Source organism: Dipteris shenzhenensis, chromosome 27 (genome assembly GCF_047967505.1).
Source record: "Dipteris shenzhenensis isolate YYH24624 ecotype China chromosome 27, Dip_SZ_1.0, whole genome shotgun sequence".
Classification (NCBI taxonomy): Eukaryota; Viridiplantae; Streptophyta; class Polypodiopsida; order Gleicheniales; family Dipteridaceae; genus Dipteris; species Dipteris shenzhenensis.
Genome location: NC_141622.1, coordinates 16,506,487 through 16,518,618, shown reverse-complemented (window position 1 = coordinate 16,518,618; position 12,132 = coordinate 16,506,487). Strand labels below are relative to the sequence as shown.

Sequence of the window (12,132 nt, the reverse complement as noted above, 5' to 3'; positions counted from 1 at the left end):
GGCCAGTTAAACAGGACGTCTGTTGATCAATACTGAATGATCATTGACTTGTATCTGTAAAATGTCAATAAGATCCTGGGCAAGAATCGTCTATCGATGATCTGGCAAACTTGCTCATGGATATCATCTATCACCTATATACATGAATCATGGAGAATCATTGACCGCTCTTGGCTTCGCTCGCATATGAGGACAGAATCTGTTGCGATCTTCCGTATGTGTGTGTAGAGAAATTAATCTACCCCGGAATATTGTTGATCAATACCGAATGCTCATTGACTTGTATTTGTAAATGTCAATAAGAGCCTGGGCAAGAATCGTGTATCGATCATCTGGTAAATTTGCTCATGGATATCATCTATCATTTATATAGATGAATCATGGAGAATCATTGACCGTGTCACCGTCTAGAAGGGCTTTTGGCTTCGCTCGCATATGAGGACAGAATCTGTTGCGATCTTCCATGTAGAGAAATTAATATACTTCGGAATATTGTGTGCTGCAAAACCTGATGAATATCGTCTCCTATATTTTTATCCCTCGTGCTTTGTGTACCCTTCCAAGCACCAATCGTAAAGTGGCTGGGTCGGTGGACATTTCCAGAAAGGGAATATGTCGCTATCATTTACTGTAACCGAATTCCGCCGGCCGGCCATTCCCCTTAACCATAAATCACCTAAATAACAAGAGTGCATGAATGCATGGGAGCCGCTGGCTCCGGTTTGTGAGTTGTGTGGTCTCTAGACACATGGAAGACTTATTAATAGGCCAATCAAATTGATTAGGGTACGAAGTTTTTTGTTTGAAGGCTAGTAAAACCGATGCTTTTTTAAAAAACTAGATTTGCGGAAGGGAGTCTTTCCATCGTGGAGCAAGTAACTACTAATTTGAAATTGAAACTGAATCTTACTAGTTTATCAATTGTTTAAAGAAAAAAGAGAATGCATAAAATAGTGGACAGAGAGTGGACATGAGACGCGACACAGGGTCCATTAGGACCCGATCCTCCCTGCAAATGTCAGGGGCGGTGATTTATTATTAATTTTGTGATGTCCATATTTTGGAAGCTGAAGTCCAACAAATACATGAATGAGACGATACAATAACTGATCGTTGCAGTCTTTACAATATTGTCACATAGACTACAACCATATGAATAAAGGTGTAGTCATCCTTCAATCTTGCATCCATCTTGGATTTCCTTGCTCCCTCGCATCGATAACATGTATTAAATGAGAGGAATGTTGTAAGAATTCAAATTGAAAACAAAAAATTTTGAATGGATCAGTAATTGAAAATATTTATATTATAATATATAATATATAATTATTATAACCACACAATGTGTAGATGGGGAGGCGACGCGCTTCCTTCCCTAAAGAGTTATAATCTGAGGGAACGGACCCTTTCTTGGGTATCAAGATAATGCTTAGAATATAAACGCCGAGAATATTAGCGTCGAGGATAAGTTTCACGAATGGATAAGAAATTGGCATATGACCTAAATGTCAATAGTCGTAATCGTAATCGAATGCCGAGAGACAATATCAAAAAAACTTGCCAAGGTAACCCTAAGAGGATCTGCATGTGTCCTTGAGCGAGATGATTCCAACATTCTCATATCGTTTAGTAAACTCTAGACAACACAAAAATACAACTATCATTAGAGGAAGTCTGAAGTAGAGCACGTAACATTCTCTCTCCACTTAGCCAACGTTATGTGCCTCTCCAATCTCGAGAAAATGGGAGTTTGATCACTATATTAAGTCGAGCTTTTAGGCTTGTGAGAGTAGAGCATAAGGCCATCACGAGGCTCTTCAAAGCTTTACATGCCAATAAGCCCAAACTTGCAAATCAAGTAGACCATCTCTTCAAATCGAATAGGTTTGAAAAGTTTATATAGTCTTTTTATTATGAAAAGCACCTATATGCTTTTAGTGCTTTAGTCAAAAGCTTAGCTTCTACATCAAACAAAATCAAGGGAGATCAAGGGCTTAGATTCATGACATGTGGCTCAAGGGAGTGTGAGAAAACCCAAACATCTCCCTAGGCTGCCTACCATAAATAGAAATCTAAATATTAGAAGGTAATTGGAAGCTATTTTTCTTTGTAACATTGGCAACCACGCTACGAATTGGTATGCAATGTGGACGGGGTCATGATCAGACCAGTACATGTGCGTTCTTCCGAAGAAACTACTCGTCAAAGGTATGTTTGTCCAAATGTGGTCAATTTGAGACCCGTAAATTATTGTGGAGGTTTTGTTCACTAATAGCAAGTGATTTTATTCCATGAGATTTTGTTGTGCTTGTAGTTGCACTTGCTTTTGAGAAGTTTGTAGCATATTAATGTTGAAATCCCCCAGCACGAAAGTTGGATAGAACGATGGTCTTTATTGTAACACACGTGCAATTTGTTCCAAGAAACTCTAGAGGCTTCGTGCTTCGGTACGATATATTGCCACTATAAACATCGCTTGGTTGAAAGTGAGCCATGATCATTTTGAGGCCGGCCATTGTAAATGTTTCGTGTGAATTCAAAGAAAGCTTGCATTTGTATAAAAGTGATGTACCCATTCCTGCAAATGCTGTAATAGTAGCGAATGTTGCTGTGTTGATATAGTGTCCTGGGTGTGGTGGTATAGGAAAATGAAACTTGCAAATTGCCTTGCCTTTTTTTTGGCATGTGTGTGTATGTCTATGGCATTGTGCTGCTTGCAACGACTCGGGGAGCAACGTCAGATCACAGGATATGTATTGATCTACAAAATGTGTTACCGGGTCACTTAATTTACCATCAAAAATAGGAGCCCCCTCCACCAAAGCAGGGCATGATCATGCTCACTACCACGGTTTTGAAATTTGATCACAAAGTAGAAATCCGTGATCTTCCCAAAGAACTGTGAATCGACCTTCAAAAGCTTTAGAACTCAAGGCTTTCATGCGGTGATCATAATATTGCACGCAAGTGATGGGGTCATCACGGACCACCAACTGGTGCATTGAAGGTTGGTTTTATCATTGTTGCACTCAGTTGACTACAACTCCCTCATCCCGTCCAACAATGCTGACCAGTTGCTCTCTCCACTTGTAAATGTTACAAAGAATGTCGGTGGGCCTAGTAGGCAAATCATTGTGCAAACAACCTTTTCCACTGGCGTTGCAAGTAGTGCAGAGATGTCCAAATGCTTTCAAGTTCTCGGTAACCAATATCTGATTTCAAGAGTACATCTATGTTGGGTTTGGTTTTGACATCCTTAGCTATTATAACCCTATTGTTTAACTGCACCTTCTGCATACGAATTCAAAGAAATCTTATTGCTTGTAGCAGCCATGCCTTCACCAACATGGATCCAAGTAGCAAGAATTATGAACTTGGAACAGCAAGACGTGGAAGGGAAAACAATAGCACAGATAGTTTGCTGTCTCCAATATCTTGAAAATAGATTCTATGACCAAACACACAAAGGGACAAGCAAACAAAAACGTAGTAGGCCAATCGATAAATTTCTATTTCTTATCTCAGACACTCCTACACATCCTTGTTGTTGTTGCGAAAGGTTACTATTCAAATATTAGATCAAAGCAACAATAGAAGAAGTCATTGTGCTACTAGTAGAGACTATAGCCATAGATGGGGCTCCTAAAACACCATGGTTAATCTAGATGAATCCTAGGTCTAGTTACTTAAAAACTTTAGTCTATTCACACAAGGACATGTCCTTAAAGCCTACAACCCACAATTCCCCCCTATTTTCCACCTAATTTTGGAGGTCTATTAGTCAACTATTCTGACACCAAATTTGACCCAGATTGAACCCACATTTCAAGCATCAAAAGCCCAACATTCTGGAACATTTTTTAAGGGAAAATCCATTTTTTTAACAAAAAAGTGCCTTGGGATGCATTCCTCCTCAACAGGTACTTCCTTTCTAAGGGTGAATTGAAAAATGATTTGAGTAATACTGCTTATTCAATTTCCATTTGAATCTGACATAATACTCAGGCATCCTTTTGCAAGTTTTTCTTTCCCGAGATACTGAAGATTTATATTAAAATTTGAAAGGGGTAATAAAAAAACAAGCTATATGGCTAGATTGACACGTTGAGCATGGCCAAGTGCCTACTTTAGCATCACCCATGAATATGAAATTAAATAGCCCAATCGAACAAGTACAGCTACTTACTGAACTTGAAGAAAGGCTCATTACACCACGGGCAACCTTAGGCCAAATACGACAGTATTTACACTTTGGCCAGTATTTTTAAAAGGGAGTATCATAAACGTTGCAATTAACTTAGAGAGCATTCAAGCCGTGCTTCCATGACAGCTAGACGATAACATAACAATCAAAGTTGCAATAAAGCAAAAACTAGCATATCAAACTCCATACACTATTGGTAATGTTTGACCAAATCTAGTGATGAAAGCATTAAAAAGGCTCGTTCATGAAGCACCCTTGTACAAGCAAGAGCTCAGCAAGAGGGTGTCTCAATCTCACAACTATGGCTTCCACATTTTCAACTTAGGATGAATACAGAATGCAATAGCAACACTTGCTTTACATAAGAAAGTATGACTCTAGAACAAGAGACTGACCCCTTCACAGCCACACTAGTGCATGGATATGTCGACACAGCCGAAATTTTTTATACAATCTCAACCATCACAGCGATCGCTCCAAGTGAAAACCAAAGCCAATGGGTATATATAAAGACAAGCATTGTGAGGAGCTAAACAAACCAATGCTGTTCTTTGGGCAGACAAGGTATGAGCATATGCTCAATATCCTCAATTACCAAGTAGTTGTCCAATGCAAGATCCTAGATAGGGATCGACGCTTTGCAACTCACATCCAAAACCTTTTCTTCAAAGTAGTAAAGATATTTATATGCTTTATTGCTAATTCAATGTGGATTCGATGTCAAATGTATCAGGCCATTTTCTAGAATGAGCTCATGGTTGTTGCTCATCAATATCTTCAAGTAAAGTTTCTGTTGGAACCTTAGTAGACTGGTGTTTTCTTCTAAGGTACCGTATGTGAGCCATCACCTTCTCCAAAGAAACGTTTTGTTTGTCATTGAATTTTATGTAATTCTCAATGATCATTCTTACTTTTTTGATTAGGCATTATGCTCATGATGAGCTGTATTGCCTCGTCATCTTCCTTTGATCAAAGATGTGGTATCTTTCTAGTGCCTTTGTTGTTCATGTTAGCTTGGTAAATTGAAATGTCAATGTGACTTGTACTAGTCTGCATAGTCTCATTGTGTGTAGTTTTCCCACGTTCAAAACATGGGTTTAAGTGGTGCATTGAAGGTGCATTACCTAGTTGACAACAACTAGCTCAAAGTGCGGTGCATCCATTAGACCATCATGGTAAAGAATTTGTAGTAGTTCTGTTTCTAACTTATCACCACATTTTTTATAAACCTTTCTTTCAAACAACGATCATACATAAATTGGCCATTGAGGTACTTAGCAACCCAATAAATAGCAACATAGTCCCCCCCAGAGTCCACTCTCTGCTCATACATGCTAGGTATTCTTCGCAACTTTGCACCCCATGGAAATCATGCAGAAAGCTACGGTTAAAATTTTTTCCAATAATTATTTTTCCTCTGTGCAGTCCATGGTCAAAGAATACATGAATTGGTTTACTATTACAGCTCAAATTTCTTTGGTTGTTGAGTTTGTATTTAGCAAGTATTTTATTATGTCAAATAAGTAGTCACCAAGTGAGTAGGCATAGTCCATAGCACGTGTTAAGTGATTCTCATACAACATAGTATCTATTAGATTAGGGTCTAGCCGTACAAGAGAACGTGCAGTTTCAATAGCTAGTTTTATGCATATTTTTTATGGCTTGCTTGGATTCTCAACCATAGATGGTGTATCAATGTGCACGTGTGATAGGTGATTATCAGAAAGGACCTCTAGAGGTGTGGCATTGAAATTCATGCCATGCCTTATATAAAGTCACTGCTTTTTCCATAGTGACCATACGTAGATTGATTTTTGTAAGAATGATGATGCCCAGAGAATAGCAAATTGATCCCCCCAAAGTCCCCTCTGTGCTGCTGGCTTGCTCATCCTCTCTAAATATTATTCACAAATTTGGACATCTTGCAAATCATGGAGAAAATCTAAAGAGAGTGAAGTGCGTAAACACCTTGTACCTTGTTCCCCTCCATTCTACAAGCTTGTGAGAAACTGTTGAATTATTGCTCCTCGGATTTTTGTAGTTGTCAAATCTATATCAAATAGATACTTTATTGTATCAAATAAACAATCACCAAGGCTGTATTTGTAATTTCTTTCATGACGTAGTTGTTGATGCTGCAGAACAGTGTCAATTGAGTGTTGAGTCTCAATATTTGGTGTGATATTTGGTTCAATTCTTATTGTGAAAGCCATGACTTCATCATCAGATTGAGTTACAGCCAATGTAGCACGCATTGCTGCTGTGAGTTTATTCTCACTTTGTGTCATAGTAGGGACATGGTTCACTTAACCAACACTAGATATCGGAATTGTTTGAATAATTGGTTCAAAGTGGAGGGAGTGTCCAATACTGTCATCATATAAGATTCGTAATGGGGTTGACACATCTCCTTCGCCACATTGCATACATATCTTTCTGGTTGTAGATGACCACACTTATATTGGTCTTTGAAGATTCTGAAAGCCACACAATACTAAGTCCATCTCCCGAAAGACCAGCACATGATATTGGAACACTCATACATGTAAGGTATTCGTCATGTGTTTTAACTTTGTGTTGCTCACGTATGAAGGTTAAATCTAAATATGTGCTGAAGCAATTTATTGCTTGCTGGTCGTTGTTGTGCAAGTGCAATTAAACAAAATTTTCAATGATTTTAGTTTGGAGTTGTTCGAAGGTTATTCTATTTTCCAAGAGGTATGCAACCGCATCGAATAAATGGTCAACTATTATATAGTCATAATGCCTAACATGGCTCAAATTTTATTTGTGTAAGATGTCATCAATTGTTTTGTTTTGATCCATCGTTGTTCTGAATGCCAGGCTTATCTTTGTTTTTTTGTTTTTTTTTTTAAAAGAAACAAATGGGTTCTTACTACGCCTTCTAAAATGCTTGCCTAATTGGAAAAAATAAAAAATACAATGAAAAGAGCGAAAACAATGGAGACTCTTAGAACAATACTTCCTAGGCTAGTAGTTCCATGCAAAGTTTTGATGGCAATTTTTATTTTTTTTTGTCTTTGCTTTTTTGTGTCTATTCAGCAAACAGTATTCTTTTTATTGGCAGGCGTAAAACCAATTAGGCAGTCATAAAGCCCATTTGGCAGGCATAAAGCCCATTTGGTTGGAAAAATGCCCTTTTGGCCAACAAGCAACATTTTCAGCAAACCTTTTTTCTTGTCTTTTTTTTTTCCAAAAGTAAAAAATGAAACAGGCGCTTGGAAAATAGGTACTTGGAAAACGGCTTTTTTTTTTATAAACCATTTTTTTCTAGCAAATAGGTTTTGAATAACAGTTTTTTTCCCCTGCCTTAGGCAATGGCTTTAGTAGCAAACTTGTCCTCAATTCTTGAATTTGGCAACAAAGACTATATTAGGAAAAATGGGAAAATCCCATGAAATTGGAACTCTCCAATTTGATTTTCAAATATGAAAATGTGCTCTTTTTTGTTCAATGGAGCTCGCTTAAAATTCTCAAGCTTTGTTTTTATGTTAGTGTCTTCTTGCATGTTTTCTCATAATTTGTGGAATATTTACAATTGAATTGGTGGATTGAAGGATTTTGTGGCCAATATATGAGCTAAGGTCGATTTGTTTTGTATCCTTTCCATGTTTATGATGTGCTATATGTTCAATGTGCTTATGATGGGTACTTCCATTACAAAACATTGCACATGCATGTAATTATTTCCATGTGATGACTACAATGAGTCATAGCTTTTTAAATCTCTAAGCAACTTCATTAACGTAGTTGACTACAAAGTTGTTATATATAGATTTTGTTAATCAAGATAATTAAGAATAATCATTAGTAATTGACTCAATTATTATTAATTAACATAATAAATAATATTTTTTAATTAAATACAATTCTTACTAAAAAATAGCTTTATAAAACAAGACCAAGTTTGAATGAAACGTGGAATACAAAGATTGAGTCTAATTAGCATTCATAACAACAGATTGAGTTTCAATGAGCAAGTACAAAAATGAGGCTAAATTTATAAATTGCTTTATAAAATACGATCAAGTACAAAGAAGTAGATTGCAATGGCTGAGTACAATTAACATTCATGAAAGAAGATCATCCTATCTTTACCATTTGTCTTTGCCATGCATACATTGGTATTTTGCTCAAAGGGACTTTATCTTTCTCTAATCATCCAAGAAATTGTCAACACACAAACCGTCCTTTCCACTATTATTCTCAAGCATTTGAAGATTCTCTTGTGCTTTCAAGATTGCATTTTGTGATATTTTTGCCTTACTTCTTTTATTTCGAACTTTTGTTATGCTCAAACTCCATACTATCGAATCCACATGTTCCCAACGGTCCTCATCCCCCATATATCACCACTCTTTGTTCCAGCAATTAGCATATCATACTATGTACATCACTACATCTTCCTCTATGGATAGGACTCCAATATTGCACAAGTATCTTCATATAGTTTGTAGATGCCTTTTCTGTGTCCACATCTAACAATGCAACACCTAGCCAAATGGGGTATATATCATCACTCAGCCTAATCAAAATGAAATCATTTTGTTTCACATCCACCTTTGGTTTAAATTCTTCTCTTTGGCTTATTACATGCAGGGCCACAGTAATGTTCCTCTAGATCTTCCAAACCCATAGTCTCAGCATCTTCTATGTCCACTCCATCATTAACCAAGCTATCTTTTCATTGGCTCTTTGGCCAAAAGTCATGACTAAGTTTCTCATGCTATATAGTGGGCTTCTTCATGCAAGAAATCAATGTCTCCCAATATTGAATGACAGGTGATATCCACTTTGAGTATGAATCCCCTCCTGTGTTGTTACCAAGATGAGATCTCCAATATTCCACATGCTTCGTGATTCCCAAAATTATAACATCTTTATCATTCAAGTATGCTCGTATAGGAACAGCATTGGGAATTACTGATGGTAGCATTGCTCTACCTTCTGCATCACGTTTCCATAATTGAATACCTTTTAGTGGCTTCCATTGACCGAATTTTGGATGCATCATAGATTGAAACATTGGATCATCATCACGCATGAAAAACCAAAATTGTAATGGTTTTGAATGTCCCACTAAGGCCTCTTTTCCTTCGCACAAGTACCCCTTTGCAAATTTTTTGAAATCAAGAACCTCAAGATTGAATTACAAATGAAGATGGACAATAATTTTTGCATTCATTGAAGGATCACATCAGATGAGGAAATGTGAAAGTACAACTCATTCTTAGTTTCTCTGAGAATCTACTAAACAATGCATCAATGTCCTCATGTGTATGTCCCACCATCAAGAACCGTAGTTGGATCATTTGAAAGACTCCACATTCAACAAGCAAGGACAAGAATGCAAACAAGTATCTATTTTTATTCTCAGAACCACAGTTGTCTACCTGTAAGAGTAGTATTCGTGAAAGCTGCTTGTACTCTCTACTAGATGAAGTTATCCTTGAACTTATTGTAGCCTCAATGTCATATTTATTTAGTTCTCCTTTTGAAAGTCCATCTTCATGCATGTGGCAATCTTATGCATCGCTTGACATCAATGCAGAGAATAAATCTTGCCTTTTGCTACCATGCTTGTTTGAAAGATCACCATACATGTGCTTGTCTAACCTCTCAAGGTTTTGCAAACATTGTTATTAGTGACAATGAACCAATGGTGAAATTACGGTCACTCTTCCAATACTGTAAAGAGAAGTTTCCATATGCCAATTTCCCATGTCCATGTGTGAGCATCCTTGTTAAGGCTACAGGAAGTTGCATGATACGATTCAATGATTTTGGTATAGGTTGTAGCCTTGGTATGCAAGTCTCCATTTGATCCATCTTGTCATGAATGATGCAAAGATTCTACTTCGGGTCCAATCTGAGAAGATAACCTCCATGCATAATATAGGCTTCTGCAAGACATTTGCTACAAATTGTGTGCTTGTCTCTTTAATAGCAACCGGTCCCTCTCACTTTCTATCTTTGTTCTTTCCAGCTTCATTTTAAGTGCAGAGCAAATGTCGCACCTAGAGAATGTACTTGTCTTTGATAGACTAACTTATTTGAATATAGTTTTCCATAATCTGCTGAATGTTGAGATTGAAAAAGGCTTGTACTTAAATCTCTCCACTGTTTTTTTGACTTCTCACCAAATATCCACTTGCTTTATATGGATGGGATGACCATTTGTGTCTTACGTTCCCCTGTCATCATTGTACAACTTTAATAGGGAATTTTATCTACATTACACTCAACAAATAGTTGAATTACATCTTTCCCAACCTCCACATGCCTCATTCGATTTCGTATTATCTCCTTATTTCCATGCATATCTTTTTGCACTCCAAGATCACATTTTTTCTTATACCTATATAAAGTAGTCTTTGGAATTCCTTGTATTGTGTACCAAGCCTTGCAACAAACATTCATGTTTCGTATGAAGAACGTCAATCCACTCTTATGGCCTTCAACCCTCTTGGATGTTTGTAGGTTGTTGTAAATGTGATTCACGCGATCAGAAAAACATTGACCCCAGTAATCTTGTCGCACATTCAAAACCATTTTTTGATCAGGAACTTGACAACAATGTTCCTTCCAAAAATCAATACTTGCAACCCTTTGGATAGCCCGGGGTGTCGTCTTCATGGCCAACCTTATTCCACTTTCATTATTTTCCTTCTTTTTCCTATTTATCATCTTATATAGGGGTCATTGTTTGCTTGGGTGTAGCCATTTTTTGTGAGGTTCACGGGCATTTCTATATATGGGTATCTTGCATGACCCATAACTTATGCATTGCTCAACGGAATTCAGCAAACTTTGTCTTCAAGTTGTAGTACATATTCCAAATCTGAACATGAGAGCAAAAAATTATGGAATAAGGATTTGTAACAAGATCATTAAAGCATTATAAGTGCTATGTTGCATGTGAAAGCATGCATCCTAAAGACAATAGGATATAGCAATTTATTCAAAAACATCAAAATTTTGTTCTATACATACATGCAACCAAGTAATCATTCTAAAGTACACTACGTGAGCTTCTCCTCAACCCAAGGACACACCTAAATGAGATCATTATGCATGGGTTGATGGGCCTCCAATGTTGTGCTAGAGTGATGCATACCCATTTGAGGGCACACTCCATAAATTTTTTTTTATTTGTTGAAAATAAAAAAGGATTGAAAATTTGGAATCCAAACTATTGGGACTAGTGCATGGTGGTCTTAAAACATTGATAGTTGTTGGTATTGGTATTTAGGTTCACCCTAAAATGAAAGTTGAAAAAGTGCAATTTGTGCATGTGAAAATATATTTTAATAAATCCAATACTATTTATAATTTTGAATTGTTTCTTTTTCCATGCACTTGCTTTCTATATGGCTCATAAGCATGCCAAAGATCATTGCATATAATAATACACAGCACCAAACCCGATAGCATGCCCTTTGGTCTATTTGTATTTTTAAGCATTTTAGGCCACATTGAACTTGTTTGGGATATCCAATTCTGTTGACGTGTATCACCAGAGGGGGGAAAAACTGGCAACTGAAATTTTGCTACTCCCGCGAATTTTGAATTTTCACACCTCCCTCCCATCAAATCTTGGAAGATTAAGTACCTGCAACCTACCCCCACCCTGCAAATGCCCTGCAACCTGCACACACCTCGACGTGACCTTGCGTAGACTTTGGTTTGCCATTTTCTTCTTTCGGGTAAGTTGTCTTCTATTCTTTGCTTGCCTCACCAACTAGCTTCTCTCTATTTTGGTTTGGCATTGTCATCTTTCATTGATCGTTGTTGCCATGGCAACATGCAGCTTGCCATGGCTTACAAGCGAAGTAAACAAAGGCTACGAGATAGAAAAGCTGAAAAGTTTGGTCAGGGCATAAGGAATAGAAGACTCCTTGCAGAGC

The 12,132-nt window shown here is 37.3% G+C and overlaps 1 pseudogene; it reads right to left on the bottom strand.

Annotated features, from left to right (window-relative positions):
* Positions 1-9,045: 9,045 nt before the first annotated feature.
* On the bottom strand, positions 9,046-10,139 carry LOC147883941 (uncharacterized; annotated as a pseudogene).
* Between the last annotated feature and the right edge of the window lie 1,993 nt (positions 10,140-12,132).